The following is a 14,431-nucleotide window of genomic DNA, read 5'->3' on the forward strand; positions in this document are numbered from 1 at the left end:
AGAAACTTATACATAAGATCTTTCCACTGCTACAAAATTTCTACTTTCACTACCTTTCATCCCTTGGACAAAAATTATAAGAGAAAAATTAGGAAATCTGGACCTTGAGTCACTAATAATAATTTTGAGTCACGCAAAATTTCTCTTTTATTTAATTACTAGTATGTGGTCTCTAAACTTTTTTTGATCACACAACTGTATTAATATAACTGCTTCAGAGCCTAGCCAAGGGAGAAGACCTTGAAAGTTCTGTAACCCCAAAGAAAAGGATTACATTTTTCTGAAAGAGCTCAGCATTGTCTTGACAGAAGTGCTCTCCCAATATAGTAGCCAGCCCAGAAGTGGCCCCACCTGAAAGGAAAACAGAAAGACTTAGAAGAAGCTTAGCCCTGTTCATCAGTGAACTGTTGGTCAGATTGTTCCCAAAGAGGAGAACAGATATCAAAGCCCAAAGTCAAGAGCTGTGAATCACCCTAGAGAGATGTGTTCCCTGATGGTTTTGTAAGTTTGTCTCCTCCATACCCCAAAGGCACCATGTACATTGGTGAGAAAATGTGTCTCCAGTTTATAGGAAGAATAATATGTTTTAATTAGTCTTGATTTGACTTCCATTTAGTAAATGTTTCTGATTAAGAGTTAATAGTGGGGCAGCTAAGGTGGCACAGTGGATAAAGCACTGGCCCTAGATTCAGGAGTACCTGAGTTCAAATCCAGCCTCAGACACTTGACATTTACTAGCTGTGTGACCCTGGGCAAGTCACTTGACCCCCATTACCCTGCAAAAAAATTAAAAGAGTTAATCAAAATAAATAAATGAATGAATGAATGGCTAAATAAAATAATTTTTAAAAAAAAGAGTGAACCATGTCATCGTGACTTATTGGTTCAATAGGAAGTACACTGATGGGGACACATGAGGAGGACACATACATTTCTCCCACCCAGGCTACCTAGGAGTTATAGGAGTGTGGCTGCCTTTCTGAGGAACCCTGACTTGTCAGTATCAATATAACTTGAGGGGAGCAATCTAACCCAAGACAAGATGGAGAAATAGGTTCCGCACCCAAGTCATTCATGTGCTACAACAGAATTATTTTTTCAGTACATCATTACACTTTAATAAACTAAGTTGATATCAATCATTGTTGGCCTCTGGCAATAAATGAGCATGAGACTTGAGATTTTTCCGAAAATACTTTGCAGCACCTAACACATTGCTCATACACAGATGCAAAGTCATAGTCATTGCCATAATATAGATCTTCAATAATAACTTGCTTCTGGGCTCATAGCTTCCGAGAGTTTCAATTTTAGCTTTGCACTTTTTAACTTGATTAACTTTTCTATTCATATCTCTCAGATTGCTTTCATCCACACATAGTATATAATCAAAGGTGTGGAAATTTTTGGTAATCTGCCTGGCAATATGATTCATGGTAATGCCATGTTTCCTCATTCTAATCTCCCCTTGATAATCAAATTTTCCTCCTTAATATGTAGATGTTGTTGCACTTTCTATCTTCTATTTGTTTGAAATATTTTGATCAGTTACAAGTTTCCTAGAAACTTTTTCTGTTATAGGTGAATGATGAATATTGCCCCCCAAAATGAACAGTATAGACTTGGTTTCCTCTGAGGTCATTTTTCATTCTTACTGCAGGATTTCCTGACTTCCAGGCCCTAGAACAGAAAATTTTAAAGGATGAGATTAAGATGAAATAACATTTTGAAAATAATATCTTATTTTAATGAGAGCAAAATTGCTCTCACTAAAATTTTGTAATAATGATTCCTTATCATTGACAATTTGGATTTCATACTAGGGGGCAGCTAGGTGGTGCAGTGAATAAAGTACCAGCCCTGGATTCAGGAGAACCTGAGTTCAAATCCGGCCTCAGACACTTGATACTTAATATCTCTGTGATGCTGGGCAAGTCACTTAACCCTTATTGTCCAGAAAGAAAGAAAGAAAGAAAGAAAGAAAGAAAGAAAGAAAGAAAGAAAGAAAGAAAGAAAGAAAGAAAGAAAGAAAGAAAGAAAGAAAGAAAGAAAGAAAGAAAGAAAGAAAGAAAGAAAGAAAGAAAGAAAGAAAGAAAGAAAGAAAGAAAGAAAGAAAGAAAGAAAGAAAGAAAGAAAGAAAAGAAATTCAACTACTAAATTTCTACTTCCCCTGATTTCAATCAGTTGTTCTTATAAACTAATCAGGTGCTCTGTGTGTGTGTGTGTGTGTGTGTGTGTGCGTTTATAAAACAGGTTCAAAACCCACTGAAGTTTTAGGGAGTTTTTTTTTTAATTATAAAAGTATTTAGGGGCAGCTAGATGGCACAGTGGATAGAGCACCAGCCCTGGAGTCAGGAGTACTTGAGTTCAAATCCAGCCTCAGACACTTAACACTTACTAGCTGTGTGACCCTGGGCAAGTCACTTAACCCCAATTGCCTCACTAAAAGAAAAAAATTATAAAAGTATTTCATTATTTCCCAGTTACATGTAGAGATAATTTTCAACATTTATTTTTATAAGATTTCTAGTTTCAAATTTTTCTCCCTCCCTCCCCTCCCTCAACCCCTCCCCAAGACAGTGAGTGATCTGATATAGGTTATATATGTACAATAACATTAAACGTATTTCTGCATTAGTCATGTTATAAGAGAAGAATCAGAGCAAAAAGGAAAAACCTCAAAAAAGAAAAACAACAGTACCAAAAACAAGAGAAATAGTATGGGTCAATCTGCATCCATATTCCACAGTTCTTTTTTTTTTTCTTTCTGGATTTGGAGAGCATTTTCCATCACAAGTCCTTCGGAACTATCTTGGACTATTGTACTGCTGAGAAGAATCAAGTCTATCACAGTTGGTCAACACTAATGTTGATGATACTGTGTACAATGTTCTCCTGGTTCTGCTCATCTCACTTATCATCAGTTCATGCAAGTCCTTCTCTGAAATCTGCTTGCTCATTGTTTCTTACAGCACAATAGTATTACATTACATTCATATACCACAACTTCTTCAGCCATTCCCCAATTGATGGACAGCCCCTCAATTTCCAATTCCTTGCCATGACAAAAAGAGTAGCTATAAATATTTTTTGTATATGTGGGTCCTTTTCTCTTTTTTATGATCTCTTTGGGAAAAAGACCCAATAGTGGTATTACTGGGTCAAAGGGTATGCACAGTCCCATAGCCCTTTGGGCATAATTCCAAATTGCTCTCCAGAATGGTTGGATCATAGCTCCACCAACAATGTTCCAATTTTTCCACAGCTTCTCCAGCATTTATTATTTTCCTTTTTTGTCATATTAGCCAATATGGTAGGTGTCAGATGGTATCTCAGAGTTGTTTTAATTTGCATTTCTCTAATCAATTGTAATTTAAAGCATTTTTTTGAATGGCAATAGATAGCTTTGATTTCTTCTTCAGAAAACTGCCTGTTAATATCCTTTGAACATTTCTCAATTGGGGAGTGACTTGGATTCTTATAAATTCAATTTACTTCCCTATATATTTTAGAAATGAGGCCTTTATCAGAAGTATTGGCTATAAAAATTGTTTCCCAGCTTTCTGTCTCCCTTCTAATTTTGGATGCATTGCTTCTGTTTGTACAAAAACTTTTTTAATTTAATGTAATCAAAATCATCCATTTTGCATTTCATAATATTCTCTATGTCTTGTTTGGTCATAAACTGTTCCCCTTTCCAAAGATCTGAAAGGTAAACTATTCCTTCCTCTCCTAATTTACCTATGGTATCATCTTAGGGAAATTTTTTAACAAATAAAAAATTTCTGTTTCTAACTTACTAACATGTATAGATATGAGTTTTTAATCAATCACATACTTACAACATTTTTATTAGCCCAAAAAAGGAGAAACTAAGTATTTAAAATGTGGAGGAGAGTGGGATGAAGGTAATAGCATTAAACATTACAAAGAGGCCAAAAAAGATGAGGACTGGGAAAAAGCCATCAGATTTGGTAATTAAAGCACTGGGGACTTCCGAGGCAGAGCCAAGATGGCAGCAGAAAGGCAGTGAGCTCCAGAACTCATGACACGATCACTCCAAAAAACATCCAAATAAGGTCATAGGAAAATGCCCGTAGCAGCAAAACTCACAGAAGAAAGTGCTGAAATCATCTTCTAACCAAGAATGGCTTGGAAGGTCAGAAGGAGGGAGCTGCTATGCTGATACAGAAGTTGGGCCCAACCCCACAGTCACCGGGACACAGATCCAGTCTCAGGAAGTCCTTAGCAGAGAAGGAGACCCCCAGAGCTCCTGAATCAGCTGAAGCACCAGTGTTGTCTGGAACTAAGCTCATAGTCTGGTGAGTGGGCTGAGCCCTGGGCAGGGGAGAGACTACAGGGGTCTATGCTGGTGCTAAGGCAGAACTTGGATTTTACACCCCTACTGAGAACCAGGTGGTAGGCTCGAGTAGAAGTGGCCCAGGTGGGGGAGGGGCACAGGCTCATCAGAGCTAACAACCACAACACACAAAGCTGGTTGATTGACAAGTTGGTCTGGGGTCATCTAGGACCAGGAAACAGGCTGGGCAAGGGAAGAACCTCATTCTCCTTAAATCATACCACCTGGGACTTCTTAAGCTTGGGATACTGCAGCCTGGAAACAGTGCCCCACTTTAAGGAGCTAAAAGTCTAGTAAAAGAAAGGCAAGATGAGCCAACAGAGAAAGGCGAGGACCATAGAAAGTTTCTTCAGTAACAAGGAAGACCAAGGGGCACCCTCAGAGGAAGATGTCAACATCAGGGCCCCTATATCTAAAGCTTCCAAGAAAAATACGAATTGATCTCAGGCCATAGAGGTGCTCAAAAAGGACTTTGAAGATAAAATTAGAGAGGTAGAGATAAAAAAGGAAAGAAAAATGAGGGTGATGCAGGAAAGACATGAGAAAAAAGTCAACAGCTTGAAAAGTCAAATGGAAAAGGAGGTACAAAAGCTCTCTGATCAAAATAATTGCCTAAAAATTAGGATTGAACAAATGGAAGCCAGTGACTTTATGAGAAACCAAGACACAATAAAGCAAATCCAAATGAATAAAAAAATAGAGGGCAATGTGAAATATCTTCTGGGAAAAACTGCTGACCTGGAAAATAGGTCCAGGAGAGATAATTTGAAAATTATTGGTCTACCTGAAAACCATGATCAAGGAAACAGCTTAGACACCATCTTCCAAGATATTCTCAGGGAAAATTGCCCTGAAATTCTAGAAGAAGAAGCTTCTACATTAAAGGACCGGAGTGCATGGAATATGATATTCCAAGGGGCAAAGGAAATGGGATTACAACCAAGAATCACCTACCCAGAAAAACTCAGCATTATCTTTCAGCCGAAAAGATAGGACTTTAATTTAAAAGAAGACTTTCAGATATTTGTGATGAAAAGACCTAAACTGAATGGCAAATTTGACTTTCAAATACAAGACCCTAGAGAACCAGAAAAAAAAAAATTGGAGCTGGGGAAAATACCTGGGGTCGTACAGTGGGCGACTCTCTTGTGTCTAAGGCTGGGTTTTGGCTGGGATCCCCCTGGGTCCAGGGGTGATGATTTGTCCACTGTGTCACTTAGCTAGATGATAACATCTTTAGGGTTAAATTGAGGGGTAAAAGGAATTCACTGGGGGAGGGGGAAGGGTCGAAGTGAAATCCTACATGAAAGTAACAGGAAAAGGCTTATGGAGGCAGAGGAAGAGATGGGAGAGGAGCAGGGCAGTAAATGAATTTTACACTCATCAGAAAAGGCTCAAAGATCTTAAACTCATCAGAGCTGCCTCAAGGAGGAACTAACACACACACACCCCCAACTGGGTGGAGTAATCTATTTAATCTGGGCAGTAAGTGAGCCTAACACTCCTCAAAATTGGCTCAAAGACCTCAATCTCACTAGAATTGGCTCAAGGAGGGAATAATGGACACACTCAATTGGGTGGAGTAATCTCTATAACTTTGCAGGAAAATAGGAGGGGAAGGGGATAAAGAGAGAGGGGCAAAAAAAAGGAAGGGCAGAGCGGAAGAGGGGACAGACAGAGGCAAATCCCTTTTGAAGAGTGATAGGATGAAAGAAGATGGATAATAGAATAAATATCATGGAAAGGGAATAGGATGAAAGGGAAACAGTTAACAATAGTAATCATGAAAAAGAGAAAAAGGGGAAAAATTGTACAAAAAATATTTATAGCAACTCTTGGTGGAGGCTGAGAATTGAGAATTGAAGGAATGTCCATCAATTGAGGAATGATGGAAAAAGCTGTGTTATATGATTGTAGTGGAATGGACTTGTGCTACAGGAAATGACAAACAGGATGATCCCCAAAAAACCTTGAAAGACTAATGAATATTGATGTCTAGTGAAGTGAGCAGAGCTGAGAGGACACTGTGCGTAGTGACAGCAGTATTGTTCAAGGAGCAATTGTGAATGACTTAACTACTCTCAGCAGTGCAATGACCCAAGACAATCACAAGGAACTAATGAGGAAGCTTACTATGCACCCCTATAGAAAGAACTGATAAAAAAGAACACTTGTGAATTGTATATATATAACCTGATCTTGTGGAGGAGGGAGGAAAGGGAGGGAGGGAGAAAAATTTGGAACTCTAAATCTTATGAAAATAAATGTTGAAAACTACCCTTACATGTAAATGGAAAATAAAGTAAATAAATACAAAAAAAAAAAAGAAAGCACTGGTAACTTGGAAGAGAACAGTTTCAACTGAGTGAGGAATCAAGGATAATATGAAGGCTGAAAACCTAGGAGACTAGAATGATAGTAGGAATAGGGAAGTTTGAAAAAGTGTGTTTTGAGGGGAAAATGATATAGGATGAAGATGGTAGCCCATCCGTAATGGCTTATACTTGTGTTCTTTCTGTTCTATCAAAAACACTGCAGTCTCCTTTTCCTAATTCTAGCAAATGCTGTCAGTCAGCTCATTTAATATAGCTAGATAGCCATGCAGATGAGCAAAGGCTATACAAATTAGTCAGACCAGAAAACAAATGAGGATCTTCAAGAGGAAAAAAATGTTTAATAAAGGTTGAAATTGTGAACCATAGAATTGATACTAATCATACTTCTTCAGGAGGCTGCTGTCAGCAGCTGTCAGATCTAGCACTCATGTACCATTAAAAAGTTGGGGAAGAGCCAGGGAAAGTTGTGCAGACAGACCTCTGGTGGCATGACCTGATTCAGATATGTATCTATGTGTTTGGGTAGGGGAAAGGAGAAATAAGATGATGATGATGAAGACTCATTTTGTTTGCCTTTTTTGAAAAATTAATTTATTATTATTTTATTTTTAACATTTTTTTTCTTTTTAAATTTTGATTTCCAAAAAAGGGGGGGGGGAATAAAGTAAGAAAATTAAATTTAAATTTGCATGAAGAGTTCTTCAGTTCTCTCTCTGGAGGTGGATAACCTTTTTCCATCATGAGTCCTTTGGAATTGTCTTGGAACATTATTAATCAGAGTAGCCAAGTCTTTCAGAGTTAATAATCATTACAATAATGCTGCTACTGTGCACAATGATCTCCCAGTTCTCATTTAACTTTTCATCAGTTCATATAGGTATTGACATCTTTCTCCAGAAACCACTCCCTTATCATTTCTTATAACACAAGTACTCCATCACTATCACATGCTACAACTGGTTCAGCCATTCCTCAATTGATGAGCATCCCCTAGATTTCCAATTCTTTATCACCAAAAAAAGTGCCAAATAAATATTTTTATACATATACATCATTTTCCCTTTTTATGATCTCTTTAGAATACATACCTAGTAGTGGTATTGCTAGGTCAAAGGGTATGCCCAGTTTTATAGCCCTTTAGAAATAGTTTCACATTGTTTTGTGGAATGATTGGACCAGTTCACTACTCTACCAACAATGCATTAGTGTACCTATTTTTCCCTCATCCTCTCCAGCATTTATCATTTCTAATATGTGTGAGACAGTATCTCAGAGTTGTTTTAACTTGCATTTCTCGAATCTCTAATGTCTCTAATCTCAAATCTAATAGTGATTTAGACTATTTTTTCATTTGATAGCTTTGATGTCTTCTTTTGAAAACTGCCTGTTCATATCCTTTGACTATTTATCTATTGGGGAATGACCCTTATTTTTAAAAATTTGACTCAGTTTCCTATATATTTGAGAAATGAGGATTTTATCAGAGAAATTTGCTGTAAAATCTTTCATATTGCTTCATTGTCTATGGTACCTTTTAGCAAAATGTAGTTTCCCTGATTATCTCTTTTAATTACATTTATTTTTACTTTTTTTTTTCTGTGACCATAGTTGCTACCCCTGCCTTATTTTTTTTTACTCAGCTAAGGCATAATAGATTCTGTTCCAGCCCTTTGTTTTAACTTTGTGTGTGCATGTGTTTCTGTTTCACATGTGTGTCTTGTAAACAACATACTTTTGTATTCCGGTTTCTAATCCATTCTGCTTTCCACTTCCTTTTTATAGGTGAGCATATCACATTCATATTCACAGTTATGATTACTGTGTATTTGCCTTCATCCTATTTTCTTCTATTTAGCCTTCCCTCTTTCTTTTTATCCTGTCTCTCCTCAAAGGTCTGCTTTGCTTCTGACCACTGTCTCCCTTTATCTACCCTCCCTTTTCTTACCCACCCACCCCCAATATCTCTTATCCCTTTCTTCTCTTATTTCCTTACTGGGTAAGATAGATTTCTATACCCAATTCTATGGGTGTATATGCATACACATATATACATACATACACATATACACATAAACACACATCTGTATATATGTGTGTATACTCTTTCCTCTTTAAACTCACTCTGATTGAGAGTGAGGTTGAAGCATTGCCTGCCACACCCCATTTTCTCCTCTACTTTAAACGCTCTTCCTTGAACAACTCTTTTCTGTGAGAAAATTCCCCCCTTCTCCCAGTCCATCCCTCTTTCTCACTCCATTTCTTTTCTTTTTCTTTCTTTCTTTTTGTTTTTTGTTTTTTGGAAAGCCATCCCAATATTCTTGAATCATCATCATGCCCTCTGTCTATGTAGATGCCTTCTAATTGCCCTAATAATGATAAAATTTTTAGGAGTTAAATGTATCATCTTCCCAAATAGGGAATGTATAGAAAATTTCTGCATTGAAAATATCACATTCAAACAGAATATTTACCTTTTTATGCTTTTCTTAAGTGTTCTGTTTGAATGTGATATTTTCAATGCAGAAATTTTCTATACATTTTCTCAAGAATTCTTAAAAGTCTTCTATTTCAATAAAATGGATATTTAATTTTTCCTCTAAGGAATATACTGTTTTGCTGAGTAGGTGATTTTTGGTTGTAATTCTAGCTCCTTTGCCTTCTGGAACACCATATTTCAAACCCTCTCTTCCTCTGACATGGAACACACTCAATCTTGTGTAATTCTGACTGTGGTTCCATGATATTTAAATTGTTTCTTTCTGACTGCTTAAAGTATTTTCCCTTTTACCTAGGAGCTCTGGAATTTGGCTCATGGAGTATGGGGAGAAATAATTTCAAATACATCTTGCACCTCATTGCTGCCCTTGTGTCTGCTTTTGACATTGGGGAAGGAAAGACCAGAGTTGGTGTTGTCCAATATAGCTATGATACCAGGACTGAATTTAACTTAAATCAGTATTACCAAAGGAAATATCTTCTTGCTGCTATTAAAAAACCCTGGAAGTTTTTTACTTCAGGACCTCTTTCAGCAGGTGATCAGTGGATGCTTTCAATTTTTATTTTGCATTCTGGATCTAAGATATTGGGACAGTTTTCCTTGATAATTTCTTTTTTTTTTTCAGTTTCCCAAGTTTTATTGCAATACTATGGGTGACCACAGGGAGAGAACCAGAATATTGGAAAGGTATCTCTAGAATAGTGAAAGAAAAGACAGTTATATTTATAGTATGGATAAATTGATTATCAGTCTCATTAAAATAATCTCCACCTTGGGGTGTTACAGGGGAGGGCTTATCCTAATTTGGAGTTCCTGGGGGTCTTAAGCCAACCCTCGAGGTGGGTACCTTTTTCAGTGGAGGTGTGTTTTGGGGGTTTACACGTCATAAGGTGAACCTGAGGACAAATTTGGCCTTTTCTGTGCATGTCTCTTTCTGATTCCCATGGATAGTTTCAAAATATAATCATTTTTCATTAGAATTTCTATAGGTTGTCTTTTTTCTTTATTGTTATTTTGACCTGACCCATTCTGGTCCATTATGGATATTGATTACTATGGGTATGAGAACCTAACATAAGTTATCCGTTAACTGGGATCTGACTCCCTTTTAGAACTAATATCTGTACTAGAGCTTGGGTCTTATATTTTTCTATTAACCCTTTTTTTTGCCTCCTACATCATTCCCCCCTTTTCATATACCCCGGGAAAAAGGACGAAGATCATCTCTTCTGTTACCACTTCTTGCTGAGTGGGGGCAAAGTGGGGCCCACAGGGGGGTTATGAATTGAGGGAGATGTAGGAACTAGTGTTACAAATGTAAGAACCACAACACAATACACAAATGATTTACAAACAGACCAAGGGGCAACAGGGACCTAATACAGAATAAATCTAAGAGTTCCATGAAAAACTGGACAAAGCAAGTAGTTGTGAACAGTTTCAGCCATCCAGGTAATCTCTGCATGGCAGCTCAACCTTCAGGATGTGTTCTGAACCATATAGACTCTACCTCAGTCCAGGACCACATTTGCCAGAGAGTTAAAGCACTCTTCCAATTCTTATAACCCTAATGCAGTAGAATTAGAAACTTATTCCATTACCAAAGTTAAATTTGTAAGCATAGCTTCATGTTCAAGTTACCCCACAAAAGGAATAGTGAGGACAGCAATTTTTCCAGACCCACCAAAGAAAATTATCTCATGTTCCTCTTCTGACTCTAGTATGAGAAGAGGGAGTAGCATTCTTACCCTATAATCCAAATAGCCCAAGATAACATATGAGTTTAAGCAGTTGGTAGTTTACACTAAAGATTTATAATCTCCTCCTTGTTATAGGAAGGGGAAATACCTTTGGGGCACAATAGGGTGCAAGGGGACCAGGGTTAGGGTTGACTGGTGAATGGACCCAGCAACTAATCCAGCAGCAAGGTCTGCCCTGTGATTCTCTTGTACTATGGAGTTGGTAGCTTGGTGCCCTTGGCAGTACATAACAGAGATCTGACTGTGCAGATTTATGATAAAACCTGAAATGCATAACTATGTTTCCTAGTTACCATCCTCCATCTCATCTGCAATGGGGAGGAATTTCACTTTCTTCTAAACCAAAAAAATACCCAGTTAATTTAACCTTATCATAATACCATGTAAACATCAGCAGGCAGATGACAAACCTGAATATTAATATACCTTGTTGTTTGACATAAAAAGTGACCACACATTTAAACTGAAAACAGTAAGATCTTACATACTTGCATTGTGCTCGTTTCTTCTACTGACTACTTGCTCTGATTATAGAAATCTGCTATAAAAGAAAAATCAGGGACATGATTATAAGGCCAGGATAAAACATCCTTAGCTCTGTTTGATTTCAGGTAAAAGTTACAAGTGACCACCAGTGATACAGTACTAGCCAAATTTAGCGATAGCCAGGTGGGGAAATCTTTCCTATTCAGTAGGAACACAATGAGCCAGAAGGAGCCTACCTCGGATTGAGTCCGAAATTGCACTCTGGGCTTTTTCCCAGTTACTTCCACCTGTAAGCAACACATTCCCTCTTTGATTTGTGGCATTGATTTGTGGCATTCTCTCCAGTACTTGCATTACTGGCTTAACCATCCAAACAATTATACCTGAATTCAAAACTCAAAACAATATAAATTACAGTCCCAAAATATTTTATCTTAAATAGCAAACCTCTACTCTCATGAAATTGCAATGAGCAAAAAAAGATTTACCAGGACACACACATATGTTGCTTGGTTTTTCTTTCCTTCTTCTCAGGTTTAAATTTTATCCTGGTGTAAAGATCAATCATTAGAAATTACTTCTATACAATAAGCAACCTTATAAATCCTCAGCAAAACCATTCCTTGTAACAAGCTCTTTTCTGGCAAGTTCACAAATTTCGCAAATTTTTAAAAATCTAGAAGGCCTTTTTCTGTGTAATGATTTACCAGCTTCCAATGCTTTCCTCTGTGTCTTAGAGGAAACAATCACTATACCTATTTTTGTTAAAACCATCAATTGCTTTTTTTTTCAATAATTTTGACACAATTACAAATTTAACACAATTTTAACACATATACATCAATTTAAAAATAACTTTAAAACTTTAACAGTACTCTTTGGTTTCTTCCAGAATTCACAAACCTTGAAATGGCAGGTGAACACTTAAAGTGGCAGTGTACCTTAAATATACTTCCCCTTTTTTTTCCCCAAGATTCCAAATTCTTTGAACAATCAGTACAAAATGGCACAGTTTTCTTTCTATTTGCTTTTACCAATAATTCAAAATACTCTGGACAGTTTTTTAAGATTTTCTAAACATTCTCTCTCTCACCCACTCACAACTCTGGTGCTGCACAGCCAGCTAGCACCTGAGGTGGGGGGGGGTGGGGGGAGGCATCGGTACAAGTCACGCTTGACTAATTGCTTTAAAACTCTTACACATTACAAATAGTTCCTAATTTTTTAACCATTCCATTACAAAAGATTTAAAGTAGCAGCATTTTCAAACCATCTTTTACAATGTTCATCTAAGGCTATGAATGCCTAGCAAAGAAGTTACATCCCAATTCCAAATTCAAAACTCTTAAGTAGACACACACCTGTAAAGATATCCAGAAGTCAGAGACTTCCCTTCCCTCTACTTTCAGAGCCTGGCCATCACTCTGAAAGGGTAAGGGTGTACAACCAAAAATTACCCACAGATTGTACAACACAATTACAACATTTGACAGACATAAATGCACAAGACAACAAGCAGACTAGCAGCTGCACACGGACAAGCAAACAAACAGCCATACCTTAAAGCTTCTCTCTTGCAAATAAGTCCTGTTTCTTTTCACCCATGTCCAATTTTTTTTCCCTTTTTCCAAATTTGTAAGGATACACCCGAGGGGTCATGCAGAATGTCTTCTCTCCCTGTCCCTTTAAGGTGGGTTGGGCTAAGACTGTACCTGAGAAAAATCCTACCTCAGACCTTGGGGGCCCACCCAATGTGACTGAGGTTTCTGAGGCAACAGAGGAGAAAAACACAATGCATACTCCGTCTCAGGGAACCCAAGAGCCGAATAAGGGGGTTGCTGTGGTCAGACAGTATTGCAATAAAACACCCCCAATTTTCTTTTCCAGGTCAGTGCTATCAGACTTGTCCCAATTTTTCAAGATACACCCCAATGGGGAGTCATTAGGGATGCTAGCTTCCTAGCCCATCTGTGACCTCCCAGAGGTTACTGACAACTGCATCCATGTAGGTATCCCAAAACAGCAAAGAACCCAATCCAGGGTGTCCCGCAGACTGCTGGGTCTTGCCAACAAAGCAATTTCTTTCTTCCCTTTTCAGGAAAAAAAAGGAAACCCTCAGGGTAAATCACTTGATCACCGAGAAATAACCCCACTCACTTTGTTGAGCTGGCCGGACTCCCAAAGGAGCAAAAAAACCAAGCCTGTGTACAGGAGGTTAAAAGCAAATCCAAACTTACCTTAGCAAGATTTCACCCCCTCTGAGTCTGGGACTTGCAGTCCCACGGGGAAGCAAATTGTGTGGGATGGAATTTGGGGTCCAATTGATCGTGAGTCATCCCAAAAGAATTACAAAACTCAGTGACTCAGTTTCCCAAGTTTTATTGCAATACTGTGGGTGACCACAGGGAGAGAACCGGAATATTGGAAAGGTATCTCTCCGATAATTTCTTGAAATATGATATGTAAGGGCTTTTTTTCCTTGAATTATCTCTTCTAAATATATTTTCCAGGTCAATTACTATTTTTCTGATGAGATATTTTATGATCTTTTCTATTTTTCCATTTTTAAAATTTTTGTTTGATTATTTCTTATTGTCTCATGGAGTAATTAGCCTCCACTTGCCCAATTTTAATATTTAAGGAATTATTTTCTTCAGTAAGCTTTTGTACTGCCTTTTTCATTTGGCCTATTCCACATTTTAAGGAATTATTTTCTTCTGTGAATTTGTGTGCCTCTTTTGCCATTGGACCAATTCTGTTTTTTAATGTAGTACTTTCTTCAATATTTTTGTGCCTTTGGAGCACTCATTTTTTTTTCCAATTTTTCCTCTACTATGCTTCTGTTTCTTTAACTCTTTTGGGAATTGTTGAGTTTTGGTTCAATTAGCATTTTTCTTTAAGGTTTTGGTTGTAGCTATTTTTATAATGTCTTCTGAGTTTGTGTCTTTGTCTTCCCTGCCATCATAGTAGCTTTTTTTTTTTTTTTTTGGTG

General features: G+C 37.5%; 1 pseudogene; it reads right to left on the reverse strand.

Moving 5' to 3' along the window:
- Window positions 1-1,139: 1,139 nt before the first annotated feature.
- Window positions 1,140-1,642, reverse strand: LOC122728899 (annotated as a pseudogene).
- Window positions 1,643-14,431: the final 12,789 nt, after the last annotated feature.

The sequence above is a fragment of the Dromiciops gliroides genome, chromosome 5, assembly GCF_019393635.1.
Source record: "Dromiciops gliroides isolate mDroGli1 chromosome 5, mDroGli1.pri, whole genome shotgun sequence".
Classification (NCBI taxonomy): domain Eukaryota; kingdom Metazoa; phylum Chordata; class Mammalia; order Microbiotheria; family Microbiotheriidae; genus Dromiciops; species Dromiciops gliroides.